Source organism: Takifugu rubripes, chromosome 20 (genome assembly GCF_901000725.2).
Source record: "Takifugu rubripes chromosome 20, fTakRub1.2, whole genome shotgun sequence".
NCBI lineage: Eukaryota > Metazoa > Chordata > Actinopteri > Tetraodontiformes > Tetraodontidae > Takifugu > Takifugu rubripes.
In genome coordinates this window covers 7,714,468-7,731,957 of record NC_042304.1, presented here as the reverse complement: position 1 = coordinate 7,731,957, position 17,490 = coordinate 7,714,468, and the positions used below count along the sequence as shown (strand labels likewise).

At 48.7% G+C, this 17,490-nt stretch overlaps 1 protein-coding gene across 3 annotated transcripts in view; it reads right to left on the bottom strand.

Annotated features, from left to right (window-relative positions):
* Positions 1 to 17,490, bottom strand: part of glis1b (GLIS family zinc finger 1b) — a 54,348-nt gene that overhangs the window by 35,346 nt on the left and 1,512 nt on the right. The window lies entirely within an intron of this gene.

Sequence of the window (17,490 nt, the reverse complement as noted above, 5' to 3'; positions counted from 1 at the left end):
GCGTCATCAAATGGAGGCGTCCACCCGCCGTCGCCTTCAGAACGACACCCTGAACCTGCCTAAGATATAAAACCAGAATCAGGATGAGTCAGGAGGTTTCCGAGCGCACGGATGCAAATATTTACCTAAATGGATCAATGAAGTAGCTGGAAAACCTGTTTCAGGACATGTGTGATTCTCTTTTTTGCCTGACGTCAGGCGGGGGAATCAGGTTGTAATTACCCCGCGGTGCATCTGTTCTGATGTCATGCATTTGTCATGCCTCTCACCCGCTGCAGTGGGTGGAAAGTGCGTTCTAGTCCCGGTCCTGCTGATGAATGCAGCCACTGTGACCACAGAGCCAGACAGGAGCGATGACTGACTGCAGACCTGCTCGCTCCCATGGCGAGGACAGGGCTCACTCTTTGGAGGGACGTGCCTTGCCCGCTGGGTGGATCCGACCCCCCCCCCTTCCTGACGTGGCGCCCCCTCAGGCTGATGATCAGAGGCGCGTTCAGGATCGCTGGTGTTGCCTTTTGGCGAGAAGCTCGACTGACTTCACCTTGGTGACTAATAACTGACTAACAAAGCGGAGCAAGCAGAGCAGCCCCTCTGGACCAACGCCGCTGAACCAACGCAGCTATTTTCCCACAATGCATTGCCACGCAAAGCAGACTGAATCAGAGTACGTTTGGAAGTTAGCGTGGCTGTCTCGATGAATCGCCTTGACGCCGCCTCTTGTGTCCGTATCTCAGACAACGCAGCATCTGAGCAGCAGATGCTCCGGACAGCATTATTAAGGGTAATTGGTGGTAATCTGGGGTGATTCTTTATTTCGGTGACACTTCATTTACTATAATTCGCGCCTCTCCCTTTTAAGTCACCTAAGCGTTGCGTTAAGTGCCAGAGCGAGACCGCACTTGTGCCAGCGGTTAATGCGTTCAAGTCTTCTGAGACACGCGGGGGCCTCAATGAGAAGCAGATGTGTGGATGGATGGATGGTTCGTGGAGGGGAAAGGGGAGCCTCTGGGGGTGCACCGTACTCCAATCGGGACTGGGATGGGGGGGTCGGAGAGGATGGCAGGACTGTGATGAAAACAGCTGCGGCGAGGGCTGCGACAGGCCGCCATGACCGCAAGACGGATGCCTCTGGAAATCCGATTTGACACCTCAACTGGCCCCACTTTGGCACCATAAATCACCCCCCCCCCCCCCCCCCCAGCACTTAAATAGTTAATAAACGCATTTTAATACCTGCCCACCTCACCTGCTTTCATCAGGCCTCTCCGCCCAGCAGAATTGAGGCAGGAAGGACGGTCTCCTCGTCCAGGGCAGATGTTGGGTATTAGCCCCCCCCCCCCCCCCCCATCTCAGGCTCATAACGGACGTCTACATTTGTGTTTGCAGCAGGGTCCCAGAACCTTTGTTTGTTTGCTCAGTCCCGGGACATTTGATTGAAAAACCCGAGGGCACGAGTAAATGAAAAATGTTCTCCTAAAGCAGGTGCAGGCGGAGGGAAGCAGAAATGTCCGAGTCTTCGCTGCGGGATTACAGCAGACATGGGAACTCTCAGGAGGATCAGATCTATTGGATGGAGCTGGTTCCCCCTGTTCTCGGCGGGCTCTCTTTGGTCCGCCCCGGTCTCTCATGGTCACTGCGCTCACGTAATCAAGTTATTGGGAAAAGGAGCCACGTGGCCCCTGAGACTGAGCGCACGATCCAGCTTCAAATGAGCACGAACACAGAAAAAACTGAGATTTTAGGGCACGGTGATGTTTTATCATTCTTTCAGTCCATAAATACTGTCATTCTGAGCCAACTGAAGGGATTTTCCGAGACTAAAAAGTGCAGGTATTGTCGGGACAACCTGCTCTGGCGCACTGCACAGCAGCAGAAATGCAAGTAAATACAGTTGTTATTACCCTTTATTACCGGGATCTTTGCTCAGACTGACTGGTTGGAGCAAAATGGTTGATCAATATCGGTCAGGAGTTTCGAAGTTTGAAGTGTAAGATCCATTACAGAGTTAGTTATTATATGTTAGACAGTATCATGTTATTAATTAGTTATTATATGTTAGACAGTATCATGTTATTAATTAGTTATTATATGTTAGACAGTATCATGCTATTAATTAGTTATTATATGTTAGACAGTATCATGCTATTAATTAGTTATTATATGTTAGACAGTATCATGCTATTAATTAGTTATTATATGTTAGACAGTATCATGCTATTAATTAGTTATTATATGCTAGACAGTATCATGGTATTAATTAGTTATTATATGTTAGACAGTAAAATGAACATAATAGAAAATAATGACATGCTAAAACACACTCGCACACACACACACACACACACACACACACACACAGAGTATTAAATGCTCATTAACAGACATCTTCACTGCCTCATTGATTAATGTAATTAAAGCACTAGTGCATGTCACCACCTGCTGGTTACATAGTGTCACACCATCCTGCACCCACACACACACACACACACACACACACACACACACACACACACACACACCCTCTTTAGAAAAAGAGGAATCAGGCTGCAGATTTATTGCACTTCAGTTCGGTCCTGATAATTTGTAGATACTTGAACTCGATACTTGATGATGTCATTGGTCTGGCACACACGTCTGTACGTGTTGCAGTCGGTTCCTCGTATTTCTTCCTGACATGAATGACCTTTTCTTTAAAAAAGCACTTCAAATTTAAATGCAATGGCAACAAATGCAGAGGGCATAAAAGCAGAGACAACACTTAGTTATTTTTATGAAGCGGGTAAATCGATTTGCAAGTCGTAAGAAGTGCTAAGTGATGTATTTCATCACCTTTATTTAATACAATTTGATGGATAAACTCCATAATAACATTAATTTGGAGGGTTTTCTGCCTATTTTGGCTCAGCTCTGACAATTTAATCTAATGGTTTTATTGCTTTGACTGCTCAAATTCTGCCTAAAGACTGACACTGATACTTTTCTTAGATTTCACAGAAATGAAAATAACTTTGTAACATCACGAAGATTTAAACCCAGACCGAATGAAAAGGCTCAGCCTTCCGCCCTGATCTCCAGAAAGGGCAGTAAAAAAATCAACAAGCAGCGACGGACTGTCACCAACATAATTTATCATCTCTGTCAAAGTCTTTATAATCCAACAAGAATTTGCACATTCAACAACCCACTTTAAAGACCCAGGAGCCGCAGTCCTGCCCCAACAATCACAGTCACAACAAGCTTTTGCTCACAAATCACATCTGTTGCCAGGATTAATCACAACTAATCACACGTTTACGAGCGTCGCTCAGCCAAACCACATCCTATAATTTCCCTGAAAGGCCCACATCAGTCTGAAGGCGAAGCGGCACCTAAGGCCCCGGCGAGGCCTGACGATTGGCCCGATCGAGCCGGCCGACTGTCGGGCCCGTGATGCTCTTGGCCGGCAGACGTGACGAGGACGTCTGGCTCGGTGACAGACACCTTTATGGAGCTGGTGAGCAACATGGCTCCAGGAGCAGCCCGACAGTGCTGAGACCTGGCGCGGGATCAGGAGGTGCTTCAGGGGCAGACAAGAGGCTGGTCTGTTTTGAGAGGCGGCGGTAAAAGGAGACGGTCCAGGGCTGCCCTGAACGCACCACGCCCTCCGTTAAAGGTGAGAATGTAGCGGTTCTCAGCAGAAGCTTATTAGCTGCAAAAAATAAACGTAAACACAGCCGCAAAGCACCAAATCTGTGACATTTGAAGATTTGAGGCAGAGGTTTATGCACGCGTCTGGTCGGGTTGTATCAATAGAGCAGACGGGGGACTCAAATCAAAAGAGTTTAGCTAGCAAAACACCTCACCTGGTTTATGCTAATGAGGAGTATTCAACAGCAACTGACAAAACAGAACTATTTTTATATTCCATGTATGGCACAAGAGCAGCAACAACAGGTAACATCAAAGCAGAAAAGGAATTTGTGGATGAAACTCAGTATATATAACCTGTATTCCTCAACAACCACACCATTATAACCAGTTCATTCAGCGTCCATCTCTCCAATGAACCCGTGTTATAGTTCTATATATTGAAAGATGACTGAACATTCAACTATCCCTCTTGCTTGTGAGTTGAGCAAAGAGGAATATAAAAGTCGTTCAGCAAAAGTCTGGCAACTTCACATCTTGTCAAAACATTTGGTTTCACAGACAGTTTGTTGATTTGTCAGGATTATCGCTGGGAATTAAGATTGACATATGAAGACAACCTTTTTCCACAGAGCCTGATGGTTGCCACAAATATTTCATATCAGAAAGTTGGGACAAAAAAAAGGTTCTTAAATGTGGCCGCAACCAAGATCGGTTCAAAACCAACTTCTATACATTAAACACTTTACAGAAGCATGAGAAGATTAGCTGCTAGCTAAGATAATCCACGAGACTTTGTTCGCGGCGGCGTCAGTTAGCAGCAGCGACACGTGTCAAACTTCAAGGTGGTCACCACAAGCTAGCCTAGCATGGCTCATCCCCGGCTGTCGGGACAGAACCCCGGGTCGGGTCTGTACCCAGTATTTACAAGCAATCCCAGATCCGTGATCGATGGGGATTGAACGCAGATGTCAGGAAATTCCTCCGAAATGACAACGTCCTGGATCAACCACATAACGTGAGAACATCTCCGCACAGATACCGTCCGTCCGCCAGCCGCGATCGGCATCACCGCCCGCCATCTCTGACAAGGGTGCGATTCCACAGCATCTGTAAAACAAGCCGCCGATTTGTATCTTTAATTGCTTAATGGGAATGGTGGGAGAGATAAACGGATAGTTGGGAGACTGTATGGGGGGAATTCCCCTGGCGGCCGGTGGTCCGGCTGAGAGGCTGCGTTTAGGTCGGTAATTAGACTGAAGCAGCATTTGAAAATGATTATTTTGTTACCTACACAGAGCGCGCACAACCCCTCTGAAGGGATACTGGTTGTTTAAAAGAAGGACCAAACCAGATGTTCCAGAAACCAAACGCGGAGTCCCGTTTCACTTCCTATTTCTTTTTTCCCTTTTCTTTTTTTAACGTCTAGAGCGAGAAGAATATCCGACTGTTGCCCTGTGAAAGAGATGCAGTATGTTCAGAAGTGCTGTCTTTTGAAGCTCCTGGGTGAAGCCGAGAGCTGCATCCGCAGAGAACACCAGCGTGTCCGGATCACTCGGGGGAGGGAGGGGGGGAATTTTCCCCAAAAGCCCCCAAATAGGTGAAAAAAAGGAAGCTTCAGACGACCGACGTTTCTGAATGTTATATTTGAGCGCACAAATTAAGATAATTATCCGTGAGGGCCGTCTTTTGTTTGCCCTTCTTCCTTCACCACGTTACTCCATCGTTTTATTCCAACGCTTTTTTCATCGCTTTTCTCTCTCACTTTCACAACCAATGCGAATTTTTAGATTTCAAAGCTCCTGCATGTTCAACACAACAGATGCCGCCAAGTGGACATGAGTGGAACTGCAGCTGCTCTGCTGACCTCCAGATTTGTTTGTTTGTTTGTTACCCCTTCATTACGACACGGGGTAACATGAGCGTCTTCATCGGTAGATTACAGAAACAGGACAAAAATCTCCCGCCATAATGCTAATTAGCCATCTTACTGCGTACAAAAGCGCCACGTAAACATGTTTACAAGATCCAAAATGGGATTTTCGTCAGAGGTGGACAGCGTTGGGTCGATTGACCAAATCAATGGGAAAAAAAAGTAAAAGTAGATAAAGGAAAGAAGCTTCTTTTTGAGTGAGGGGCTCTGTGCTACAACAGTTTTCTACTGTTATATATAGAATCAATAAGTGGGCACCCGCTGAGAAAAACTGTGTTGGGTTTCAAACCACACATACCTAAGGAAGTCAGCAATACCGTTCCTTTATTTTGTGGGGAGTCCTCACTCGTCCAATGGCTCTGGCATGGAGGACACCCCCCACCCCCCCACCCCTTGTAACCACAGTGGTAACTTGAGATGGACGTTTCACCAGACATTATATTTCACTTCACATCAAAAGCAGCTCCGTGACGGCGGCCGGGCAGCGACGGTCCAGGAAGAGCCCGCTGCTCTGAGACCGAGCGGCGCGACTCCCGCACCCCCGTGGTCAGGGGGACCCAGGTGCGGCGGGGGCCCGTAAAAGTCCGAAAAACAGTACAGAACGACACCTATGGAAACACTGTGTGATCTGCAGTGGGAGGCTACATTGGGAGTGTTTACACAGAAGGGCCGCGCTGTGTCAGAGCAGACGGGGCCACCATCAAAGAGCTTTATGAGCAAATATATTCACACTGCGGAGGCATTTCAGATGTCCCGGCATTAAAGGCCTCCTGTGTTTATCCTTCTCCTGTTTAATGGCTGTAATAAGATTCCTTTTTCGATGATTTCTGCTCTCTCTCAGTGAGTCAGTCCATCCGGAGTCAGACGTGAGCGGCGACTCAGTGCTAAAATGATTTCGCAGACGGGCCCTCTCACTCGCACGCGTGGAATGTGCGTTAAGATGGAGGGCCAAAAAGTGAGGATCAAGCCCCAGGATCACCCTCTGGTGGAAGGCTGCGGTACTGAAAGGAGCGACGGTGACCACTGACTAGTTTTTGGCCGAGAAACAAAAAATATCAGCTGCAAATAGCGACACCAGAGCAAGACGGGTTCAGTGGAACCAGATTTGTCTCAGTCGATGGTCAATGGCAAGTTAGCTGGCGTCTCCCTATCCAACCCCTTTGGGGGCGGGGGGCGGGGGGCGGGGGGGGGGGGGGGGTGTTCGGGTCTGTCCATACAGGCAGGAGCAGATCGGCTTCCGATCACATCGTCTCGATGCGTCAGCGCCGCTTTTTCAAGCTAACGTGCTCCCATGTAAAGCCCCGTTTTGGTTGGACCAACGCAATGATTCGGTTTGATTGTGGTTTAATCCCAACATTTTGCACGACTTCAGGAATGAACCGCACAACTTACAGTGAAGGAAATTCCCTCACGCTCTATTCTGCACATAAGCAGTCGTCCACCAAGACGGCCGCGTCCGTGCCGAATGTGTGTGTGATTACGTTAAGCTCACACGGTGCTCCAGGATCTTCCCAAAGTTCTCGATCCGTATTCGGATGGATTTCACTCCGTTTCTCTGAAACATTCAGTGAGTTTCAGGCCAAATTCAACAAAACAATTCAAAAGGATTCAAAACCAAATTCCTCAAGCTCTTGCTCAACAGAGCAGCGCCGCTAAAGATTCAGGAAGGGAATGAAAATAAACAGTGAAAGAGCGTCCGTTCGCTGACGGGAGCTCCAGGGAGGACTGAATCATCTTTGATTCCACACCAGGTAAAATCATCAGTCTCAGGAGGAAGCGGCGCCTCTTTGTTAGTGATTAAGTTAAGTTAAGTTAGTGATGGACCTTCGTGTCTTACATCACACATACAGGTGATGCAGATCCACCACCAACCTCTAGACGAGTCATTTCAATGGTTATTGATCAAAACCCACATTGACTCTGGTGCTCCTGGGCGTCTAGACAGAGTCTAACCAGACAACAATCGGCAGAAAGAAAGAAAGAAAGAAAGAAGGTATTCTTCCCGTCCTCGTCTTCGGCTCTGTGTAGTTTGGCTGCTGAGGGGCTTCGGGCTGAACACGGAGGGACCCTCGGAGGGCTCTGGTCTATACCATGCCTCAGGTCCTTCACATATCCTGGCGCCCTCTTACAAACCATAAAAAGATTCTTTTGGTCCTGGACCTGTTTTCCAACATATTCTCCAAACCCATAAAGAGGGTTTTGCTTTTCATTTATTTTATTTGAAGAACTTTGAAATGCAAATGTTTGTTTCCTCCACCATTAAAAAAAAAAGAAGAAAATCGAAGTAAAGTGTGCCCTTAAACCCAAATTTGATGTGAAATATGAATTCTGGCCACTTGACATCATCCCCAACATAAACAGGCCGGTGCCCAGTGCCAGTGTTTTTGTGCGGTGAGGTGAGTGTACCTTGGCAGGCTGATGCTCGGCCCCTCTTGGTGGACTTGGTGGCCCCCGAGGCCCGTGGCAGGCTGACATCTTCACACTGCCTGTTTTTTCATGTCAAGGCAAAAGCCTGGAACCGTAAAAACCACCGTGGCGAAGCACGGGCGAGGACGTGTTGATGTTTGTTGGATCCCAATTTAGGCGCGGCCTTTTCTGAGCTGTTGGAGTGCACGTTCGCTAACCTCTCCCCCCGAAAAATCCAATGAAAGATAATGAATTCCCCTAAAATCCTAAACGATGACCAATGGAGCATTCTCTCGGGTTTTTAATAATCCTTGACGCATTTTCACTGAAATGGCCCAAACACTTAGAGCCGCTACCTCGTCTCGTCCAAGGATGCAGACGGGAGACGAATGCCGCTCACAAACGGCAAACGTCCGAAAAAAGAGCGCTGGAGAGCGTGAGCGCCTGCAAGGCCGGGTTCAAGCACCGTGGTAACACGTGTCGTGTTGTGATACTTGGGATTCAAATCAAGACAGGCGGCCGCTGCCTCTCTGGTTGGTGTGTTCCTGTGCGTGGTGCTGGATGCTACGGACGAGAGGAGAAGCGGCGTCTGCTAGGCTACTGCTCCCATCCTGCTCGAGGTTTAGGAGAGTCTCAGGGCCGATCCTACACTGAAGCAGGGACTCGGTTAGGCCCAGTAAAAAAGTTCCTATAAATGGCCGTTGGGGCAGGTTCCTGCGGTGGAGACACGCACCAATGACCCTGGCCCCGTAAAGTTAGATAGAGGAACTTCATACCGGACTTATGCGTCGGCCAGGTTTTTGATTTTCCAGAAATTTTAACTGCAGTGGAAATGCAAACCACACAGTTCCCCAGAAACTTTTTTTTTTACCCAGGTAAATAAATTCCTGGCAATAAAAGATGGAAATAAAGGGGCTAAAAAGATCCCAACGTCCATATATAACATATATAAACACCTATAAGTACCAGTGCAGTATAGGGTACAGGAATATGGGTAAATACAGCATATTCAGTAATATGAGGTCCAATGAAACAGACTAAATAAACTCCTGAGAGCAGAAATGAGCCAGTTACATTTCTCATGTCACATTAAATAGTTCAAACGTGCTCAGAGTCCACTTACAGCGCAGGTGGCGATGCTAAACGCAGCGTGTCAAGGTCGGGGCGTGACAGCTATTCCACTATAAAGTGCTCGGTGGGAGAAACCCAGAGTGGCGCGGCCAACTTGAGCGGCCGTGACGGATGACGGCGTGTGAGAGGACGAGTCCTCGGGTCAAAATTAAACCGCTGTGACACACTGGGAAAGAGCGAGGGATGATTAATTACAGGACAGCCATGAAACGGAAAACCAGGGCGAGAAAAGCTGATTCTTCGTCTCTTATAGTGGAACAGTGTTTGTGTTGCCCGCGGGCCTCTCCTACACCTGGCATTAAGACGGGTTTTCACGTAATCCGAGCGCTTCGCCACATGAAGGCACTCGTGTGAATGCAGCCGAGCGCCGCCAAGCTGTCTCGGACGGTGGCCGAGGATGCGCCGCCGATCACGCCGCGCCAGCGCGGATGGAAACGCGTTTTCATCCTGGCGGCACTTAAAATATCGCTAATTGCTAATTAGTTCTGGAGCTGAAGAGTGTTTCCAACGATGGGGGGGGGGGGGCATTTATGTGATGCTAACGGCTGATGATGAGGATATTTCTGACGACTTTTTCACAAGGTTTAACAAGAGCCACCATGTTTTTGACACTTCCTGGTCCACGTTAAGCATTAAGGTTTATACCGCAGGAGGCGTTTTAACACCGGGGCGCCATATTGTACCACACTTGTTCGCTCAACATCTTGCACCAATATACAAATAAATAAATATATCCCATGTTGTAACACAACACACCTGTCTGTCCATCTGCAGGACAGCACGCACTGTCAGATCGCATGCAGCGACGGCGAGCGCGCCAGGCTGTGTAATGCCGCCGAACAGGCAGCAGGTACGCGTTAGCTAACGGGTGCTGGAATAAAAGCAGGCCGAGGTTGCGTTCAGGAGCAGCGGGGCTGTTTTGACTAAGCCGTCTCAGCGAGGGCCGGTCATGGAGACTCCCAGCATTTGTTAAAGATTAGCGGCCTAGCCCCGCTGTACTCACATCAGGTCACGCAGAGTGCACGGCTCGGACCGAGGCCACTTCCACCCTATCGCGCTCCCATCTGCGGCCCTCGCACCGCACATCAACCGGAGCGGGGACATGAGACGTGGCGAATAATGTGATTAAAGGCGGAGTCGGGGGGGGGGGGCTGTTTGGACAGAAGTCAGGCCCTGGTGGGGACTTTGACAGACACTCACTGAGGTCATGCACGGTTTGGCTTGTGGCATTTAGACTGTAACAAACACATTACGGCTCTTTCTTATCTCGTATTCTGCGGGTTTGTGTTCCGACCGTACCCGCTGCGTCCCAAGCTGGACGGGCCCCGCAGCATGGGAGCGCAGCGTCAGATGTGAACGCACAATCTCGATGCTGAATGAAGGACCGACAATGAAACACATGCTCTCAGTGTATCATTAGCCAGAAATGAGATGAAAACCAACTGTGCAGGAACAATAAAATAAGTTGTTGAGCGAGAAGGGCGCAGATAAATCCTGCAAAGCATTTTCCAATTGGCTGCGATTCGCCTCCGCCGGGCCAACTGCTCAGCACCTGGCTGTCGTGGATCTAATTCATTTGAACTCTCCAGCACATGCCTGCTAGATCACTGTCGATATGAGCCGAAAGCGTCCGATGAGCTGTGATGTACTGCGAAGTGGCGTTCTGTGGTCAGAATTAATAAAAGGAGATTAGAGAGCGGCAATTACTCCACTTTTTTTTTAAACTTCCTGAGATGCTTTAGCAGCTCGTCTTCACTGTATATTTTCTTAGCACGGAGATACGGCTCGGCTCACAGCTGCTCAGATTCTGGCTCCACATTACATCACCAATGCGAGATGGCAGCGGCCCTGACTTCACTTTCAAAGCATTGTGAGGAAGTGATGACACATCAACCTTTTTTTCTGTGTGCAACAGCAAGCCGGGAAAAGTAGGTCCTGCTAAGAATGCTAGCGCTTCCACTGGTTCCTATTAGGACCTTTGGCTCCTCTTTCAGCTGAAATGGAGAAAGCTTTCGGTGGCGAGGTAAAGTGTCTCGCATAAATGTGTGTGTAGACATGCACAAAAGCAAATCAGCATATGTAAATACAGACATGTGCAGCTGTCCTGACGCATTAAATGATTAATGCTATGGATGTGTGCATAAACCACAACATTGGAGTCCAACCAGCTGCGAGCTCATTTCAGAGGTAGTTGAAATAACTCATGAGTAAATAGTGACTCGCTAAGTGACTAAAATATTTCTACATGTGAAAATAAGCTTTGGGAAATGCTGCAGTCAGTGAGGGAATTCAAAGTTCAAGTTCAACCATGCTGATATTGTACCTAAACTAGCCTCAGCCTACAGGGGTGAACTGTTCTGGGTCACATTAACGGCTTGGTTTGTTATGGTGCATGTGGTCGTTTTTGAAGGACATGTTTAGAAATGCTTAATCCTCTCTCTCTCTCTCACACACACACACACACACACACACACAGACACACACTCATTCAAAACAGTCTAACTGCCAACAACAAGCTCCATCAGAAACTTTCAGTGTCCAACATGATGTTTTTGTTAAGCGACGTGTTCTAACAGTGGACTTCTGGGGAATGTTGAGCATGTTAATGAAGAGTGCATACTGAGCCCGGTACTCTCTGTAACATGGATCCATTTAACACAATTACTGAATGGCTCGTACCAGTTCTAATGGAGAAGAGAGGTCTAATCCTGGCAGCAGCGAAGCAGAGAGGCTGCTGAACTGGCCCTTCGGGAAGGGGGGGAAATGCTGTTTAATGGTTCAGGATTAGGGGGGAACGGTGTAAAATCCAAAGCGCATGCCTTCCTTTAAACAAGGTTTGATGTGGAGGAAAGAGCAGACGGACGTCGCTGAGCGCTCCTGGATGAGACACTGGTTCAGTCCCAGAGAGTAAAATCAAGTCGACGTCCCTGAGATGAAGCAACCGGCACCGGCTCGGATTCCTTCAGCTCAGAACCATGATTAAAGATAAACGACAGACAGAGCCGGGGCACTACTGCAAAGTTATACCATCAGGTCTGTAAACAGCCGAGTCAGGGCTAGCGCAAACAGTCGTTAGCACATAGGGGATCAAGCGCTACCAAACTTAATAATCCAGATGTTTAAAAATGTTTCGGTCAGCCCCAAACCTGCAGCTAGAGCTGGGGAACTGCTCACAAAATACAGGTGAGCTGACATAACGGTCCAACTTTAGCGCTAACGGGGCGTGAGAAATTCCTCCCGAACAAAACGCACCCATTAAAAAAGCCTTTGGTGGAATAAAAAAACCAAAACTACGTTCGTTTCATTGCGGGTTCTCACACGGACGAGGTTCCCACACCAAACCACCTTCTCATCATGGGAAATTGCATCTTCTTATCTGGCGCTTTATCTTCATGCTCTGATATTAGTCCACCGCGAGGTATCCTTCCCTTTCAAATATAATTGTCTGTAAAGAGGCTGTAAAAACAACCCTGAGCATTTCAGATCACAGTGCTGGCACCGAGCCTCTAAACTTTATTAACATCCAGAGTCGGGCCTGGCCAGCCTCCCAGCCCTCTGCGACTCCCATTCTTGAACCTTGCTTTGCCCCTAAATCCCCCACTTCCTCTCATCATGTGACCCCTCAGTTGTCCAGATCTTTCTCAGCTCAACGCTGCTCAACCTTCGCCGCCACGCTAGCAGCACATTAGCACGGTGATGGATTCCAACAGCACGATAATTCGGAGGACACGGCAGAAGCCGAAGAGGCCAAGAGAAAGAGCTTTTCAGACCCGAGAAACTGGTGGAAATGCGACCGATATTGACTGTGAGTAATCAGACTTGGCTGTGATGACTCAGCATGAATAGTTCTTCCTGTAAGTAAGCTCCATTCTGTCACTCCTCTGTGCTCTTTATTAGTCCTGGAGACTGGAGTCAATTTCACATGACTGGAGAATTCTTCCAGAGTGCTGGCCTTCCATTAACAAGCTCTAATAAAGTATATAAACTGCACTATTAGACTTTATAATGTCTTTCATAGTCCTCTGGGGCAGCGCCAGCCAATGGTGCGGGGAGCTGCCTGGGTTCTGCCCTGTGGCAGCTTCCTGGCAGAGCGGGAGAAGGAGCGGGAGCTGGGCTCAAACCCCAGCGTTTGGCTGCTTTCTTCTGCGCGCTAATGAAGGTATTAAAAACCGACCCGCTTCGCATCATGTTTGCCCGTTTTGTTTTTGACCACTTGCTTGAAGCCAACGTTTGATTGGCTGATTAATCACCGACGCGGCCAAGCTCGTGAAAGGACGGGCCTGTTCCGGGCGCCGCTCGAGCACGCTCGGAACGGGTTTAGCAAACGCAGGACTCAGCCTAGCGGGCGCTACGCGCGGCAGTTGAATCCGACAAATTGCCGATTCAGCAGTAACAAATCGGACGAGAGCAGAGTCGCTGTCCAGGACAAACTCCTGGAGCCAAGACGGCGTTCTCACAGCTTATTTAGGGAGGCTGTTGAAGGCCTAATCTAAGATCTCTCTTTTCTCTCTCCAGCTGTGAGGGTCCAGTCTGCTCTCGGACCCCACCTGGCAAAGGCCGGCGCGGCGGCCGACGGCCCTCTCAGCTGCAGCGGGATTTTTCTTTGATGAAACACGGCAGCGTCCAGCCAAGAACAGCAAGTGGTGCAGCCGAGATGTAAATGGAAAACCACCCGAGCGCTCAGTCGGAGTTCTGCAGGCAGGACCTGAGTAGTACACGTGGTCGTCCGTGTCGCGTCTGGTGGAGAAGAAGAAGAGTCCTGATGGGATTATCGATAAACCAGCTCCGGCCTCACGGCTGAAAAGCTGCACCCAATTCCTGGAGCGTTCCTCTCCTGATCCAGGCTAAAAATACATTTTTATGACACATGTGAGCCAACTCTGCAGTTTGGTTTTCTTTTCACCAGATGAAACCGAGGCCCGGAGCACGCTCCCCCTCGCGATTCCAGAGATTTCGACACTTACTCAATCGAGATCGTGTTCTCTTTTTTTCTTCCATTTTTCTTTCCCCTTCGCGCTGCGCGCCTGGACTTTGCTGTTTTGGCAGAAACGGACCCGGAATGCTTTTGGTTTCGGAGAAATGCTGCAAGAATACCACACTGGTCACATCAGAATGGCAGATTTGAACCTGACTGACGCTGCACTCGGAGGACGGAGGGACGGAACCGAGGCGGCGCAGCTAAAATTAAACGTTTGTTTGTGGCCGCGCGCGCGGCTCGGTCCATTTCGCAATCTCAGACGGGGACTAATCGGAAGCAGAGACGCTCAAGGCCTCCCATGAACCTCCCCCTCCGTCTCCCGGCCGTCTTGTGCCACTTATCTCCTGTTTCCAGGCGCGTCATGCGCAGATGTCAGACCAGGGGTGTTCTCGCGGCGGTGACTCAGGAAGAGCAGTCATTCCATTCGGCGTTCCAGTCGTCCTCAGACCTTTTTTTACGGGAATACCGTTGCAGAATCATCCCTGGGCTTTGTGAATCAGTGGAACATGCTGCAAACATTACACCCGGCAACACCATTCCCAAGCACATTGGGCCATAACTCACCGCTGAGCTCATGCAAAGACGCACGGATTCTTTTTTTGGGGCCCGGTGGGAACGTCCCGGCTCCTGAGAAAAGGCCTTAACAGCCAGGAGCAGCTCGGCAAGTGAAGATCTGACGGCTGCCTGGGAAGCGCCGCAGGTCGCCGACCATCGCGCCCACCAAACGCTCCAGCTTTAGCGCAAAATGCTAATTAAAGTTCAGAAAGAGGTCAGATCCCTTTTATAAGTATTGACAGGAGAAAAAAAAGTTTCCTCGGGAGTGGGGGTGGGGCCGGGGGGGTAAGTCTTTCACAACATCTGGGAGGAATAGCAGCTATAAACCTGACTCACCGCTAAAACCCTTTTTTTTTTTTGACGTATCAGCAGGCGGTGATGTCAAGATACTTCAGCCACGTTTCAGGAAAAAAAAAGAAAAGATGCTAACGCGAGCGCGCTAACACAGAGCTGCAGCGTTAAAACGGAACCCACTGGTTTTAATGGGAGACCATAAAGCCCCCGATTTAAACTGCGCTTTAATTCGCTGAACAAATATTAGCCATTGCATCACCTGTTAAATCATTTCCACGGCAGTATTTCCTAATGATCTGGGATCTGGAAACACATCTGTGGGCTCTCCCACATTCAGCAGCAATTAAAGCTCTTAAGGCTCTTTGCTGGTTGCACAAACTTTCCAGGTTCGGCAGAGTGGGCGTTAGAATGTCAGCAAAAAAAGGTGCTGGGATGTGGCGAAGGCCGGAAATGTACCAATCATCGCAATTTTAAACCAATCGAAGCTACAAATATTAAAATAGAGTAAAAAAACAAAAACGATGATCAGCTGTAGCCAAAATGCAAAGGTGAATTTGGGAAAATCTCTCCAGAAACCGCTGATAAGGCACTTTATTACTCCGCTTACAGCTCCTCTAATAGGACAGAGAATAGTAATTTCATCAACCGACGTAATTAAGTGGGGAATTATGGAGCTGGTGACAGCATGACTTTGTTCAGGTGCAGCGGAGCCTCGGATTAAACGGTCGCGAGGCTCTGGAGGCGGCCAACGCTCTCAGAGGGGATCAAATGCTCCCCTGTTTCTGAAAACAGTCTGATTATCACCTCACAGCCTCGTTCTCCAAACACTGCTGGGGAAAACACGGGAAATCCAGCCAGGACAGAGTGAAGTAAGCGGCTCCGTGTGTTGAACACCGGTACACCAGTGTACCAGTGTTCAGTACCAGTGGGGGGGTGGGGGTCAGACTAAGCCTCACCCTGGAGCGACAGGGTAAAGCTGGGGAGCAGAGCGGAGAGTTTCCAGGTATTTTTATTCTCCTTCCAAGTTGCTGCAGATCAAATCTGGACGTGTGAGTGTCCCACTGCAGCGCTGAGGTTGCACCACCTCAACTCCATGACTCCCTTTTATTCATCCGCGCATCACTCCAAACATGCTGACAGAAAAATGAGCGTCCACTGAGGCTCTGGCACGTTGGGAAGGGATTCCCAGCACCTGGTGTGTCACACACACATCCCGTCGAAGTGCGTCCCTGCCAGGAAGAGCTGAAGCTGCAGCTCTCTCCAGCGTCTGCTCACATTCGGGACCGATTCATCAACCAGATTCTGCAGACAAGCGGTTCGAAGAACACGTCTGAAGGTTCCCAGGTCACCTCCCCTCACACCGTCAGTGTATCAGGGTAAATACGGCCCATATTTCAAGATTTATTCCAGCATAAATCTGGAATATTGGAGGGAATATTCTATTAAAGCTCCAGCTCTGTCCCCAAATGGGGGCTGTAACGTGATCACGATACAAAGACCGATGAGAGCTGGGATCACTTTCATATTCTGACACTCCCCAGGAGAGACTAAAACACACACATACGCATCCTTGTACTTCTGTCCTTATGGGGACGCTGCCAGACTGAACACATTCCCTAGCTCCTTACTCTGACCATGACCACCGGCCCCCTAACCTGGACCCAACCAACTAACCTCGAAACCACGTCTGAACCCTCAAACAGCCCTTTGACGTTGGGAAAATGTCCTCACTTTGCTAGTAGAATTTATTTTGGAGCTCAGTATGTAGCAAGATCAAGAACACACACACAAACAAACAAACACACACACACACGTGCTGGCTACAGTCCGTTAGGACAGGATAAGAAATAGAACCGAAGTGATTTAAAAAAATAAAAATAAAAAAGCCAGTCCAAAATACTAAAAGACATTTAATGAGATAATTATCATTTGTAATAAATTTCGTTGCTGCTCTCCACATAGAAGACTGCCCCCCCTTCCCCCCCCCCCCCCCCCCCCCCCCCCTCTCTCTCTCATGCTGGATTTATTAAAGCTGTCCCCAAAGTGCCTCCGGAGTCAAAAGCCAACAATATGAATCTGCAAGTCATAATCCACAAACACATGTTGCGCTCCCCTCGCTCTTTACGGGAAGCCAAGTCAGAGCCGTCGCACAGACAATGAGACGATTCATTCCGGTCGGAGATGATGGAGATGGAGGGTCTGAGGGCACAAACTGCGCTCCAAGACTCCGAGCGGCTCGGGCGCCTTCCGCGGACATGTGGTTCGCGTTTAGCACAGCAGAAACAATAATCAAACCCGCTGATCCTCTTCTTGCTGAGGATGATTGCTAATATAAAAGTCTGGTCCGTCTAATCATAATTTAGGACGGGGGCTGTAATTACCCCCCACCGCACAACAACACTCTGTCTAAACAGGATGGAGCCGAGTCTGTTTCCACTCCCGCCAGCTGATATGAAATGGGATTTTTACAGCACATTTGCTTTGTGGTTATAATTCCCTTAAATAGGAAAAAAAAAAATCGTTATTCAAAAAAAATTCCTTTACCCATTTGTCATCCGAAGGCGTC